This window comes from Peromyscus eremicus, chromosome 3, assembly GCF_949786415.1.
Source record: "Peromyscus eremicus chromosome 3, PerEre_H2_v1, whole genome shotgun sequence".
Taxonomy (NCBI): Eukaryota; Metazoa; Chordata; class Mammalia; order Rodentia; family Cricetidae; genus Peromyscus; species Peromyscus eremicus.
This window is the reverse complement of record NC_081418.1, coordinates 68,895,197-68,910,232: the sequence shown is the minus strand read 5'-3', so window position 1 is coordinate 68,910,232 and position 15,036 is coordinate 68,895,197. Positions and strand designations below refer to the sequence as shown.

Sequence of the window (15,036 nt, the reverse complement as noted above, 5' to 3'; positions counted from 1 at the left end):
GGGGTGAAAAGGTACTTTTTTATGAATTCAAAACACAGTTGTAATATCAGAATATATTGGACTCTAACAAATTGAAATCATTGAATTTTAGAAAGTCATTTTGTAGCAGCTCATCTTTTAGTGGAAACACTGTCAGCAGCTGCCCAATATGTGTAGAGGAACATGAGTTTTCACTTAAATTGATTCTGAGCCTAACTTTAAAGAACTGTTTTGTGCTTGAATATCAAACCTAAAAGAAGACTTAGTGTTTCCACCAACTCAAATAATTAAGGAGACAGTAATTTGGGGGCAAGAACTTGGAGTCACCTTTGGGTTAAGAAAACACACACTCTCAAAGCAAAGTAGAGAGAGTAAGAGCGAAATTAGTTTTTAATGAGAGTGAGAACTCTCTGCCCATAATTCAGTGGAGGTATTTCTATTGGCTGCCCCTTTCCCATAAGGCAAAGATCTTTTTCGGTCTCTAGGTGCCAGAATGTGGACCAGGGTCTGGAGCGGAACTCTGCCAGTGAATTAGCTGCACTCTTATTTTGGTGTCATTTTAGGAAACATAGTTAGTTCCTGCCCAGACGTAGCTGTGAGTTAGTCACCTGTGTTCAGCTTCAAGTACTTGTAATGAAGCATGTTTTCAAAGCAATATCGTTTTTTGATTTCCTGTTCATCAGACTTTCCAAGGAGTAGCATAAGATGTCTCTAGTCTTTCATCACCCATATTTTTGACATATGTTGTTAGAATACCTTAACAATTGCATCAGATTACATAAAGATATCTGAGTTTTTCACAGATTCTGTGCTATTTCCAATACTTAGTGAGAGAGCTGAAAAATGTTTAGTTATATGTTCATGGAACTCTACTAGATAGCCTACTGATGTTGACAGATCTAGTCTAAAGGAGCAGACATCTCTAGCAGACTAGCAAGCTTACTAGTGACCTTGCTATGAAGAAAGTATATGTAAGCTTGCCAGGTTATCAGTGCTGAACAAAAGACCCTTTTGGGGGGATATGCTGTGTTGGGGACTTAGCACTCCTCGTGTGGTAGGCACGCCCACTGTTTGTTTGTTGGGAGTAAATAAAAACCTGGGGCGGGGGGACAAAAAAGAGTTTCAGACCATTGAGAGCTGAAAACCTGGCTGTAATGCAAAGCAGAGGGGCCTGGAGGAGAGAAGAGAAGCCTAGTGCCAGCATTTAGACAAAGCCACTTCTGATGGAGGAAGAGGGCTCTAAGGTTGGAGAAATGCCCACTTGATAGCAGAACCCCGACTGTGACAGAAAACCGTACTCTTCTTTCTTTGTTTTTGTTGTTTTGTTTCTGGCTTCCATTTTTGTTTGTTTGTGTCTGGCTTTGTTTTGTTTTTGAAATGGGATCTTGTTATTCAACCCCCTTCGCAATAACACTGCAGCAGAGAGTTATGATTCCTAGTATAGTTTCCCTTCTGTACTGTTTTAAAGAGAAGCAGTAATTATATAAAAACCTATTCTTTGCTTAGCCTATTTTAAATTGTTCTGCCCATTTAACATAATGTGGTAAGCACAATAGACCTTTAAAGGCAGAAGGAAATATCCTTAATTACCTTGAAAGTGGTTCTAGCTAATGGACTGCTTCGTAGGAACTACCTAGCTTTGGGATTTTGCATTCAACCTGCTGCAATGTGTCATGTAGGCCTTGGAAAACCTTACAGTACATGCATAAGAAAACGAGAAAGAAAAAGATAAATAGGGGCTAGCAGGCAAAGGTGCTTGCCGCCAAGCCTGATGACCTGAGTTCAATCCCCAGGGTCCAGATGGTAGAAGAAGACTGACTCTTCAAGTTGTTCTCTGATCTCCACACGTGCAACATGGCGCGCGTGCGCATGCACACACACACGCACACGCACGAATAAATGAATAAACAAGTATATAAATGTAATTTTTAAAAGACAGATGATAGTACCCTGGGGGGACTTGGGGTCAAACGTGAGCAGTGGGCTCTGGAATCTAACTGTTGTGTAGCCAGATTTATTGGGATATCAGAGAGTTAAGTACTCAATGAAGAAAAGAGGAAAACAGGAAGAATAATGTTGCATACACATGATAGGACACCTGGTCAGAGGGGACAAAGACATAAAATAATACAGAGCAGTTACCACACTCAGTATAGCTGCATGTCAGCAGCTTGCTCGGAGAGAACAATGGAGACTAAAACCTGTACGTGAGGTGTCCGTGAATTCCTTCACAAGATACTGCTCCAGCACAAAGTTGGAGCAGGGTTGATTGGAAGAAGTAGATCCCAACCTAACAACTACAGTGGGGATGGATACTGTGGCTCTGCAGCCATTAGGAAAGGGGCAGAAAGAACACGGGCAACCATCCTCCACCATTAGTCACCCAAGACACCCAAGAGGTTGGGATGGATGAGCTGCTAAGGAAAACAGATGAACCTCCACCAAGTGCTTCCTGAAGAGCATGTGCTGCCCCTGGATATTTCTTCAGGTTATTGCCTGAGCAGTTCAGGTTGCTGCCTTAAGGAAACAAGGTAACTTTGGGGCTTTTTCAAGACAGAGTCTCACTGTATAGTTCTGACTGTCCTGGAACTTACTGTGTAGACCAGGCTGGCCTTGAATTCACAGGGATGTGCTTGTCTCTGCCTCCGGAGTGCTGGGATTAAAGGTGTGCACCACCACTCCTGGCTATAAGGTAACTTTTTAATCACTTGTGACTCTCCAGAAATAGGTGTTGGAGATAGCATTAAAGATATAATGTAATACATGGGCAAGGTTGTTAATTATTCTGTGTTCTCTCCAGAATATTTTTATTAAGGTAACATAAGTTGAAAGAAGATAACATAAGTTGGAATTTCCAGATGCATTTAATTCTCATTACACACAGTGTTTGGTCTAAGATGCAGAGTCATCATGTATGACTGCGAATTAGTGCTGTCTTGGCCTTCATTCTCTTCATCTGCTGCTGAAGACAAAGTTAGTATCTAACTCTATTACAGCCCTGACTCTCCTTGTAAGACCCCTCCCTGCTCTGCTTGGTGCAGTGAGCTGTAGACTGACCTCTAAGAATGATTGGAATTTGTTTTAATGTTCACTCTGAAAGTTGAATCACAGTTTTTCCTAGAACATTAATTTCAAGAGTGATTCAAGAGCCCTCCCACATGGCTGTTTACTCATAGGAGGATACTCTAGGCTTTAATGCTGGGGAGCTTGAGTTTAGTGAAATAGATATGCTGGATATGGTGTTGCACACCTGTGACCCCAGCAATTGGGAAGCTGAGGCAGGAGGATCACAAGTTCAAGGCCAGATGGCTGCAAATCATTCCCTATCTCAATTCAAAGTTTTCTGCACAGCAGGGCATATCATATCCTCTTCCTCTATGCTTGATATCTATTTTCAGGCTCTAAAAGGGATGATACAATTCTGATGGGGTTCTTGGTTACTTTTACTTGAGGCACCTAATGGGACTAGTGTTCTGAAAACATCATTTGAAATTGCTAAGATACATATCACTTCCACCTCCCTCCTCAGCTTCCCCAAGGAAGGAGGTTTTATACAGAATGGCTTTCTGTTCTTTTTTTTCTAATTCAAAATGCAGAACTGCCTTTTTCCTCATGATCAGCTAGAGAAAAGAAGACAAAATTGTGCCCAAACATGCTCACTCAATCACCTTCTAATTTCTGTGCCCAGTGTTTTCCTCATGAGGTATTTCTTCCCTTTCTCTCATTTAGACATGATACAGAGTCAGGCTGTTCATCTTAGAGTCCTGTTTGCTGTTCATGAGCTGTCTGGCAGATGGCACACCCCTGCCTGTTTCCCTCACCTCGAGTAATTCCTCCAGTGCTGTATTGAGATGACTGAGTCACATAAAACCAATGTCAGCACGCATGACATAAGTGATGCTCCGTAAACAAAAGACCTTGTCCTTTCCCTTATCAAGGCACCAGGGAAGGAGATGGTAGCAGAGAGAGTGCTGCTGTGGAGGAGGCCGGAATAATTTACACCACGGAATAAGCTTCATGAATGCAGGGACATTCTCATTGCCCAGCCTCCACAACGATGCTGAGCCCATTGTTGGCCCTCAGCGATTTTTACTGAAAGAATGTACAAATTCTCTTGTGAATAATAAGTAAGTGAATAAATGATTCTGAAAACTGTAAGAATTCTTCTGTAAAAACTGCCCATGTTCATAGAAGAATCTTTGGGGAAAAATTAAAATTGTATGCTTGGACTCAGCATTCATCCAACTTACAACATAAAAATGTACTAAGCAATAGCTATCACGAATTGCCTTCTCCCCGTAGCTAGAGAACTTATATGAGATAATGGTTTTCAGGCTCTAGACAGTAGGTAGTCCAAGACTGGTCCCTGAGAGAAGGACAGCTCGAGAGGTCAGCACCACCATCTCGCACTTAGGAAGGTATCCTTACCGTAGTGGGAAAGATGAAGCCTGAGTACAGCAGAGCCACTCCTCAGGGCTGGAAAGCCAAACATCAGAACTAAAGTTAGAGCTATGGGTGCTGGGATTCCTGTGTGTACACACGTTTGTATATGTGGACGTTTGTGTATGACTGGGGTAGAAGCTGACTGGAAACAAGGGGGCTGCTACAGATGTTCTAGCAATCTGCACGAGGGTATGTATTAGTTAGTTCCTCTCCAACTGTTGCCGTAATGCCCACCATGACAAAGGCAACTTCCAGAAGAGAGAGTTCATTTGGGCTTACAGTTCCAGACGGTAGAGCAGAGGCAAAAGGCAGCAGCCATGGCAGTTGGAACAAGAAGTTGAGGGCTCATATCTTCACTGAAAACACAAAGCAGACAGAGAGAGAGAGAGAGAGAGAGAGAGAGAGAGAGAGAGAGAGAGAGAGAGAGAGAGAGAGAGAAGTGGGAGTGATGCGTGGCTTTGGAACCTCATAGCCTGCCCTCAGTGACACACATCCCCTCCAGCAAGGTCACACTTTCTAAACCTACCCAAAAAAGCATCACCAACAAGAGACCAAATATCAAACATCTGAACCTATGTAGGACATTCTCGTTTAAACAACCACAGGGTCCTCCATGAGCCTGGAAATACACTGCACATGATCAGGATAAGCAGCCCCTACAGGGGTGGGAATGGAAGAAAGACCTTGGTATATCCCAGCCTGATCAGCATGAAAACATGGTAGCACTCTATAATCGTGTTACTGATAACAGAAGGGTCTCAGATTCTAAATAAATACTTTGTTCTAGGAGCAATAGTGCTTGAAATCAAGATCCTATAAGACCCTCAGAGGAGACAGACTGAGCTAGATGGTCTTCAGATATAGTTGGGCTTCTACAAATTTGACCTAAGCAAATATAAAATCTGTATGAGTTGAGATTGATCAGCCTAAAGTTGAACTAGGTGCTAAAGGAAACCCCAGCAGTCTCCATGGTAATATCCAGCATCACAGCCTCTGATGTACACTAAGAAACCACTAGATGTACAGCTTTCCCTGAGATGAGGGGGACAGACCTCAGCAGAGGCCCTGTCGGAGAGGTCTAAATGGTGCTTGGATGAGCGGACTTGAAAGCCCTGTCACCGTGTGTTCAAGGGTTCAGAGTAAAAATACGCTGACTAAGAGCTTGTTTTGAATAAAAATCAAATGAGTCTGGATTCTTTGTTTTGATTTCTCCTTCTACTAGAATGTAAACTGTTTAATGAAAGCTTTCTTCCTTTTTGCCCCCTTTCTTCTCACTCCAAAACCTCTCCTAATCCTCCCACCTCTCGCTCTTGCTTTTTCAGTTGACCTCATTTTTGCCAGGTTATAATCATTCAGAGCCTCGTAGAACATGCTGTAATTAGCAAAGCTTGCACTAGCCCTCTCTTGTTTATACAAACACAACTGAAGCATTTGATTTTTAAATCTAAGAGCGCAGATTTTTTTTCTTCATAAAACCACCTGTTTATGGTCTTCTAAGAACAGTCATGTTTATTGCAATACAAACCTTGCTTCCCTAGCTCCCTCCTTTGTGTGCCAGATCTGAAGTCTGCTATGTGCCCCAGCCCCAGACTGAATTCATTCTGTGGCCTAATGCATGCCATAAACATGTTACATGCTGTTAGGTTTCAAATGCCAGACATTGAGCTACCATTTTCTTAGCCCATGTTTTATGGACGTCCATTGCAACAAAGTTGAGGTGGCTGCTTGCCAGATTGTCCTTGCAGTGTCTCTCTCCCAGCCTGGCCTGGTCACTGCGCGGTGCAAGGACCATATATTCTTGTGGGACACTGGGAAGCTGAAAAGAGCCCTCTCTGGTGTTTTGGCTTACTCCAAAAAAAAAAAAAAGGTTATATTGCTGGCAGGAAACACGCTGTGGGAAAGGAGAGTCGGCAAAGCTTTGTAGATGATACCACGCTAGGTCCGGGCCTCTGGCCCCCAGAGCGGACGGCTCATCCATCCCTGCGGCTGTCAGCGCTCTCAACAGGCTGCTCACACACCTACCTTGTTTCAGCCAGTTTAGTTTTGGTCTCTCTTGTGTTTACTCTTCAGTATTTCTGACTCATTTTACACATCTTTGAGTCCAGTTCTAAGCTATGTGACTTTTTTTCTTATTTTTAGTATTTTTCTTGAGATTAGATTTTTTTTTCTTTTCAAAACAGTTCACTGATTCTAAAAACCATCTAGAAATAAGCATGGATTTTTCTCTTGGTTTCCTTGCCATTTCCAGGACTCTCTCCTAAACAGTTTCCCCATTGATATTCTCCCATGCTGCTCCTTTGTGTGGCCTCCCTGGAGCTACATTGGTCTCAGAATTCTAGTAGCTCAGCCCTTCCTGCCTTGATATACCTCTACAATCAGGATGACTGCTGGGTAGCTGCTCTGAATCTACCATTTAGATGCATTCCCTTGTCCCCAAGAGCTTGTCCCTCACTGTGTTCAATCCTTGGCCTCAGATAAAACCCATGTGTATCTCTCTACCCTGCAGCTCCTGGGACTCGCTCCAGAAAAGCACTGCGAGTCGCCCCATGGCAAACATAGGCTCTCCAGCCTCAGCTGTACCGTCCCCATTGTTCCTACAGTCTTTTCCTTTCTAGTGAAACTTACTCAGTTGAACACAGCTTAGTTTCTAACGTTTCCCAGTATGCTGGGAATCCCCAAATGAACTCCCCACCCCTCATCAGTTTATGCTCCCAGCTAACTAGCTGAGCAGAGGCCATTTCAGCCTTTGGTCTGAATGCCCCCCTTTCACTTCCTAATTCACCTGGATCTTTCCTCCATGTTCTTTTCATCCTCCTGCTTTCTTCAAAGCTGTGCCATGGCCAGCACACCACATCCGTCTTTCTGAGACTTCAGACCCCTTCTCCTTGGTGCCTTTGGGTCATGTCACATACGTATATTATAAGATCCCTATCCTAAGAATTCTTCCCTACTTCAGTCTTTTTCTTATGGGTAAATATGGCATCTTTCTTCAGACTGTACCCTGCTTACAGTGGTAATGCCACTTTGGTTTTGAAAACCCCTTTTTCCACCCCTTTGACAGTAGCAAGTTTGTGACCAGCCTGGCTACTGAGACCCTGACATAAATAATAAATCCTTTGTCTTTCTTCAGCTGTTAACTGCTTCTGACTGGTTGCTGCTACCTCTTTGTCATGCAAATAGTGAGTTTTTCCCTGAGCTCTGTCCCCAGAATTCTAGGTTTCTCTGTACTGGTCTCTTGCGGTTTCCTTCCCTGGCTGTATTCATTGCATTCCATGAACTTAGTTGTCACCTGAAGAGGACTCCTTGACCCCTCTGTCCCAGTTTCTTTAAATTCTCATTTCTGGCTGCCTAACTTCTGTGGCCACTGAAACATTCTAGGCAGGCTGCACTAACCCAATGCCAACCCTTTATATCGCTTCCCCTCCAAAATGGTCACTTGACAGTATCGTTCAGTGGTGTCTGCCTGCCCATTAGTCTAGAAACACCAAGTTTTCTCGACTCCACAAAGCCATCTTCTATTTCTTTCCGTCAGCCCGTTTTTCAACTCCTCAGACTTTCCCTGTGTAACATTTGTATCCACTTTGTCTGAGTATCCTGCCGCTCTTTCCTGCTTGTAACCTGCTGTTTTGGGTTGGCTGAGAATTCCTAAGCTCCTCCCTCTGCCCTTCTCCCTGCTGCCTCCCCTTGCCATCAGAAGAGCTGTCAGAGAGTCCATCTGTCAGTCCATCTGTCAGCCGCAGGCATAGAAGCTGGTGTGTTTTGCCCTCTGTTTAGGCCCTTTCTCTCTCTGCTCTGGCCTTGATAATTCTGCTCACCCAGACACATTGCAATCTATTTTATGAAGAGTCCCTAACCTGCAGAAATTATTTATGCCCTTGGTCAAGTTTCTTTTCTGAAAAATCATAGCATCGATATCATTCACTATGACCACTAAATATTGTAAAAGTTTAAATTGTATACAATATAATTTTAGAACAATAGCTTTTCTTTCAGTCTTCTACCAAACTTACCACACCAAGTAAGTAAATGTCATACCATGTGGTGATTTAGTTTTATCAGTATTCTCCCTATGTGCAGACCTGTCTGTAGGCAAGATGCTCCCAGGAAGAGCCTGAGGTGTGGCTGAGGAAAGGAAGAGGCATACATAGAGCACACAGGTATACATTTCTCTTTAGTGTTTCTTTAACATCCTTCCAGGTCAGTATAGATATATCCAATGCATTTTAAGTTAAATTCTGATATATGAATATGTAATGTTTAGTCTACCTTTCTACCATTGATTGTTGGGTATTTAGGTCCATGCCAGGCTTGGTAGTGTGATTTTTGTGCCCTTTACCACTAATAAAGCCACAATGGGAATTAATCATCGTTTGCTAGGCTAGCCAGCATTTCTTTGCGTGTATTTATGCCTAAGTAGAACCTACGCCAGGTTGTTTCTCTCTCTGACTTGCCATACTTAGAATTAAGACAGAACTCCTTAGCACTGCAAAGGGCCTCTGGGATCAGGACTCCTCCCGCTCCTCTAGGCTCACCTCTCTCCACCTTCTGTCCCATGCTCACAGGCCATGGTCCTCACTGGCCCCTCTGCTGGGACAGTCTTTGACCACAGAGTGTCACCCAGGCTGCTCCTTCCTTCCTTTCTGCATCTGGGTGGATGTCCCTCCACTGCAGGCCATCCCTGACTTTCCTGCCCACCAGCCCTGAGACCTCATTCTTCTTGGTCATTTTCCATAGTGCTTCTTTCTGCCTGAAATCCCACGGCTTATTTGATGGTGTGTTGAGTCCCTGCTTCCCCTTCTAACTTGTGAGCCTCACAGGGTCAGGGGCTTTCTGTATTCTGACTCAGCACAACTACATCCTCCGCTCTTAGAATGCTGTTGCATGGTGGGTATGCAGTGTGGTTTTTTTTTTTTTTTAGATAAAGGCAGAAATAGCAATCAGGGTTTTTTTGTTTGTGTGTGTGTGTGGGGGGGTGTATCTGTGTGCATGTGTGTGAATTCTGTTTCCCTCCCATTTTGTGTTTCACTCATCTTTGCTTCCTGCTGTTTCACACCTGAGTGTATGGCAAATACTTGGCATGCTGCATAAAACTAAATCACTGAGTGGCAAATTACAGCCTAAGAGATGACCTTGGCGATCCTCCCCGCCCCCACCATACACATTTACAAAATGACTCAAGGTACTATACCTCTCTTATTTCATTTGGAAATTCAGATTGCTGGCAGTAATCTACTTGATTTATCGTTTTCCCCTTATGTGCGGCACCTCGGAGTTAATTAAGAAGACCATGAATCTTCCCTCTGTAGCTCCAGTACATTCCCGTTTGCAGAGTGCGCTCATATTGCTGAGACTGTTGATTTGGGACTCGGTTTGAAACATTACTTAATTTTCTCACATTGAGGTTCATTATGCTGAGCCTACAGCCTGGCCCTGCCTTTGAAGGGCCTTTCACAGGCAAGCTTTAGATCAGTTCCGTGGCCTAGCTTCTAAATAGCTTGCTCTCATTTCCTCCATCATGGCCAAGACCTTGGTCACTGGCTCAGAAGCAGTACAGCTGAGTCAGTTCCCTGTCCCTGTGAGTCCTTCCTGTCCTCAGCCACAGTGCAGGCTCTTCCCTGGAATTACTCACCACTGGCCTGAACACAGGTGGTTTCCAGCTATAGAATTCTGGGACACGAAAGAACGGCTCTCCACATAGACATGTCACTCCAGACAACACACGAGGCCACTCAGAAGAAGAGGCTAGAGAGCCATGAAGCGGCACTCAGTTCACCTCCTTGTGTGTTGTACTGAAGTGGTGGTGTCTAAGGGAAGAGGTGCATCCTAAAGAGGAGTATGTCCGTGTCCCAGTGTTCTCAGGAGCGGGTGGCACTCAGTGTGCTGGCTGTGCCATCGGTCCTGGCAGTGTGTCACAACACTTAGCTCCTTTTACATCTGAGGAAGCAGGACCTGTTAGCCAGCCATCTACAGAGATGGACCCCTTTAGCAAGCTGTTAAAAAGAATATATGCCTGGACTGCTTCCCAAAATAATGTTTTTAAATCCATGAACTAAAATATATAGGATTACAAAGAAAACCAATTCATAAAATACAGTTGTCAAAATAGTAAAAATGACAAATTTGTGATATAATGACACATATGTTTCTTAACCAAGTCTCAAATGAGAAAGCTTAGGCACTGAGTTAATAGCTTCCAGAATTTCACGTGAATGAGACAGAAATATTTGGAGACTTTGGCTACATTTATACTATGATAGAAATATATGCATGGCATCTAAAACTACATGCTGTTTGACTGGTATAGATATTTTGAAAATGCTGTGCTTAGCTTCATAAACTCATGATGGAAAGGCACTGGATGCCATATCCCAAATAGAGGTTCTAACTCCTGAGTCCTGGAGATGTCCCAGTTTTCCAGTGAGCAAGTCTGGGTCCTGACACACATTTGTATGTAGGGGAGTGGTTACATACAGAGGCCAGAGGTCGAACTTAGGTACTGTTCCAAAGAAGCCATCCATCTTCTTTGTTGAGATCGGCTGTCTCATGGGACCTGGGGCTCATGGATTGTGCTAGACTGGCTGCCCAGACAGTGAGCTGGAGGGAGAACACCACGCCACCACAGCTGGCTTTTTGCATGGGTGTTGGGAATTGCACTCTAGTCCATCCACTTGCTTGAACAGCAAACACTCCATCAGCAGCTTTCTCTGCAGCCCTCCAGCACAAATGCTAGAATTCCAAGGTCTTCGTGTTCTTGAGTCATAGATCCTCCTCATGCTAATGCCAGTCTTTCATAAGATAGTGCATGTATTTTACATATCACCATCTGCGTTAAAACGTGTATAACCCTTTCTATCTTACATTAACTCCATAGATAACTTACAAAGATCTGGTTTCTTGTGAAATCATTCCCTTTTCTTAGATGAGCCACAAATCTACTTTAAAGGCGTGCTCTGGACACCACCCCCCCACACACACTCCTTTTTCTACCCTCCCTCCTTCCTTTCCCTCCCTCCCTCCCTCCCTCTGTCTACTCTTCCCCCCTCTCTGTCCCTTCCTTCCTTCCTTCCTTCCTTCCTTCCTTCCTTCCTTCCTTCCTTCTACAAGGTTCAGAGGAATTCATTGGCTTGCCCAAGGTCACACAGCTGACTAACAGCAGGCTTGGGCTGTGAGCCCCCAGGTCTTTTTGTGTGTCCCCCCCATCCTAGCATTGTCCTGGACTGCTAAAGAGATGTTAGTGATTACTCTCAGTACTGTGTGGGTGCAGATGAGGCTGAGATGCGGGTCTCTGATGTGCCAGCTTCTGTCTTACTTGACACAAAACTTCTGAAAACCGGCGGCTTGGTATTTATGTATGCCTGATTATTTAATCAGACATGTGAACCATGCGGAGTTACCAGAGTTAAATAAATAGAGTTATGTTCCATATCACTGTCTGTAGTTGGTGATGAAAACCAAATGAGGGACGGTTTCTCACTCTGATCTAAGCAGGTAGTAATTCCGTCCCTGGTCAGTGCACTCATGGCAGCCCGTGTGGGGTCAGGGGAGGGGGTGGCTTTCCCCCACCTGATGCCAGTTAGTACAATTTCCTCAGCTTTGAGCTCACTCTGCACTGTTTACTAGGACTGTGTAGTGTTTGGTTGGCAGGACTGACAGAGGCCCTCTTCATCTTCCACCTTTCCTGGACGCCAAACTCCCCCTGCAGAGTTAGGTGACAACCTGAGCACATGGGATTTATACGTGGTGGGGCCAGCATACCATCAGTTCTTGTCCCCTCCTTCTTGCCCATGGTGGGAGCTACTCGGAATGCAAAGCCCAGAAACTGAATCTGGTTCTTGGGCTGACCGGCTCTCTTTGGAAGGATCCATGTATGTATTTTCTTGGTTGTGCCACAGACAATCAGTGTTTAGGTTAACAGGACTTCAGCAGTGGTCAGTGGTGGATCTTCTTCATAAGCACAGTATCAACTGGACAAATGTTAGGCTTTTCCTCTTCGTATCAGATGGTGTCCAGATTTGCCTTTCACCCAAACTAAGCAGTGTTGACCCTCCACTGTTGTGGAGAAAGAGTGCTGTGGAATGTGTGGCCCCTGACCAAACTCCTCCCTGACCTACACTACAAGGAAGAGTTGATGCCCTGCTGGTATGAAACGGACTCATGGTACTTTGTGTCTTCCTTACTGAGATGACTCATGTGGAGCAGACTAGTTCAGAAGCCATTTGTGCTTCTTCACTGTGCCCATACACGCAGCCCTGCTTTCTTATCACCCATTTTATCACAGGCTTTGGCACCCCAGGTTTAGTGAGGTTCAGTTCTCCTGGGCCATGGAAGTAGGATTAAAGGCCAGTTTCAGGGTTGCATTAGTCTTTGTTAGGCAGCAGGAAGTGTTTTGAAGCCTCAAAGCCAAACAGTTCTTAATAATTGAGGTACATTATTCCCTTAGATCATTTACCTTTCTTGAAAAAAACAATTTTCTGATCTTTAGCATAACCTTTCTTTTTTTTGTTTTGTTTTGTTTTGTTTTGTTTTGTTTTTCGAGACAGGGTTTCTCTGTGTAGCTTTGCGCCTTTCCTGGATCTCGCTTTGTAGACCAGGCTGGCCTTGAACTCACAAAGATCCACCTGCCTCTGCCTCCCGAGTGCTGGGATTAAAGGCGTGCGCTACCACCGCCCGGCTAGCGTGACCTTTCTTAAGGGCAGAAGCATCAATATCTTATTTCCTAGAGTTCTAAGGGGACTTATTTATGTAATATCAAAGTCAAGTCTAGTTAATTTTTTTGATAATTTTATACATGAGTACACTGTACTTACATTATTTCCTTCTCTCCAACTCATCGTCCCCACAGCTCTATTTGGGATTCTTTTCCTTACCTCTTCTTCTGACTGTGTGTGTATTGGGGTGTGTGAGTGTGTGTGTATGTGTATGTGTAGTTCTTCACATAAGGGTGAGGCCTTGTGAACTTCCCACATCTCCATTGGCATGTCAACTGATGTGGTCATTATTCAGGCTTCAGGCAAACATTTTGTTGAGATTTCTTGGGTTCAACATTCCTGTCATGTCTAGAAGACATTCTCTACATCACTGTCCTCTGGTTCTTACAATCTTTCCACCCACTTTTCCACAGTGTTTGCTGAGTCTTAAGTGTAGTGGTTGTGCTGTCCATGTACCAACTGGGTTGAGCACCCATAATCACTTATTCATTTTGATCAGTTCTGGTTCTCTGAAGTAGCCTCCATGTGCTACAAAAAGAAGCTGCTTCATTGAGGATAAGAGCTGCACTTATCTATGGGTGTAAGGATAGGTATTTAGAAAGCAGTTCGGAAGGAGCGATGTGGATTTAGGAGAATGGCAGGAGGAGGCTCTCCTCTCTGGTCTGTTACCTCTCCAGCCATGGACTGACCAGGTCAAAGTCAAATCTTAATTAAACATGAAAAATTAGTGAAAGTCCTGCAAGCTCAGACTCCCTGGATACGAGTACCCTGTAGTCACTCAAAGACACTGAATGTAGACAGGTCACATTCTGTCTTAGGGACCTGCCTGGTTGCAGCTGGTTCTATGTATACATATTTCTGTTGGAGTGTTCCTTAAACATCTTGAAAATCCTGAGTATTATGAAGATGCATTCTGCTTAGTGAGTCACATAGCCCTGAAATACATAAAAGAAAAAATGATAAACACTCTAGTTTCTACCTTGGGTACTTTTCTATTGCTATGAAGAGATACCATGACCAAGACAATGCATAAGAAAAAACACTTAATTCAAGCTTGCTTACAGTTTTAGATGGTGAGCCCATGAGCATCATGACAAGGGGCATGGCACCCAGCTGGTTTGGTGCTGGAGCAGTAGCTGAGAGCTCACATCTGATCCACATAAAGGAGGCAGTGGGGGGGGGGGATGGAGGAGATAAAAAGGAGAAGTGGAGAGAGAGAGAGAGAGAGAGAGAGAGAGAGAGAGAGAGAGAGAGAGAGAGAGAGGAGAGAGAGAGGAGAGGGAGAGAGAGATTGGGCCTGGTGTTGGTATTTGAACCTCAAAGCCTACCCCTAGTGATAAACCTCCTCCAATTAGGAGGACATACCTCCTAATCCTTCCTCAAAACATTTCCACCAACTGGGGATCAGGCCTTCAAATATATGAGCCTATGGGGCCATTCTCATTCAAACCACCACAATTTCCAACACCATTCACAGGAATTACACCTTGACCTTCCAGGACTTTGCATATACATACAAGCTTTGAATTCATTTGTATAAATGAACCACACTCTACACTACATTATTTATAATTCTCTGTCTCCCTCTTTTTTTGAAATAGGTTCTCATTCTGGTCAGACTATCCTGGATATTATGATGTAGCCCAGGTCGACCTCAAACTAGTGGAAATCCTCATGGTGTAGCCTCTCAAGCACTGGAGTTATAAGCATGAGCCACAGTACCTAGCACCCTCTACCTTCTGATATCCACAATGAAATCCATTGTGAAAATATTTTCATATTACTAAATATAGCTATAATCATTTTCCTGAGTATACATTTATTCCATTATTGTAAGGCCTGACTATTTGAGTCACTATCTTATTAATAGAAATTTTCTCTTTATTCAAGTCATAGCTAATAAATA

At 43.9% G+C, this 15,036-nt stretch overlaps 1 protein-coding gene across 1 annotated transcript in view; it reads left to right on the top strand.

Annotated features, from left to right (window-relative positions):
- Jazf1 (JAZF zinc finger 1) overlaps positions 1-15,036 on the top strand; it is a 315,105-nt gene that overhangs the window by 177,550 nt on the left and 122,519 nt on the right. The window lies entirely within an intron of this gene.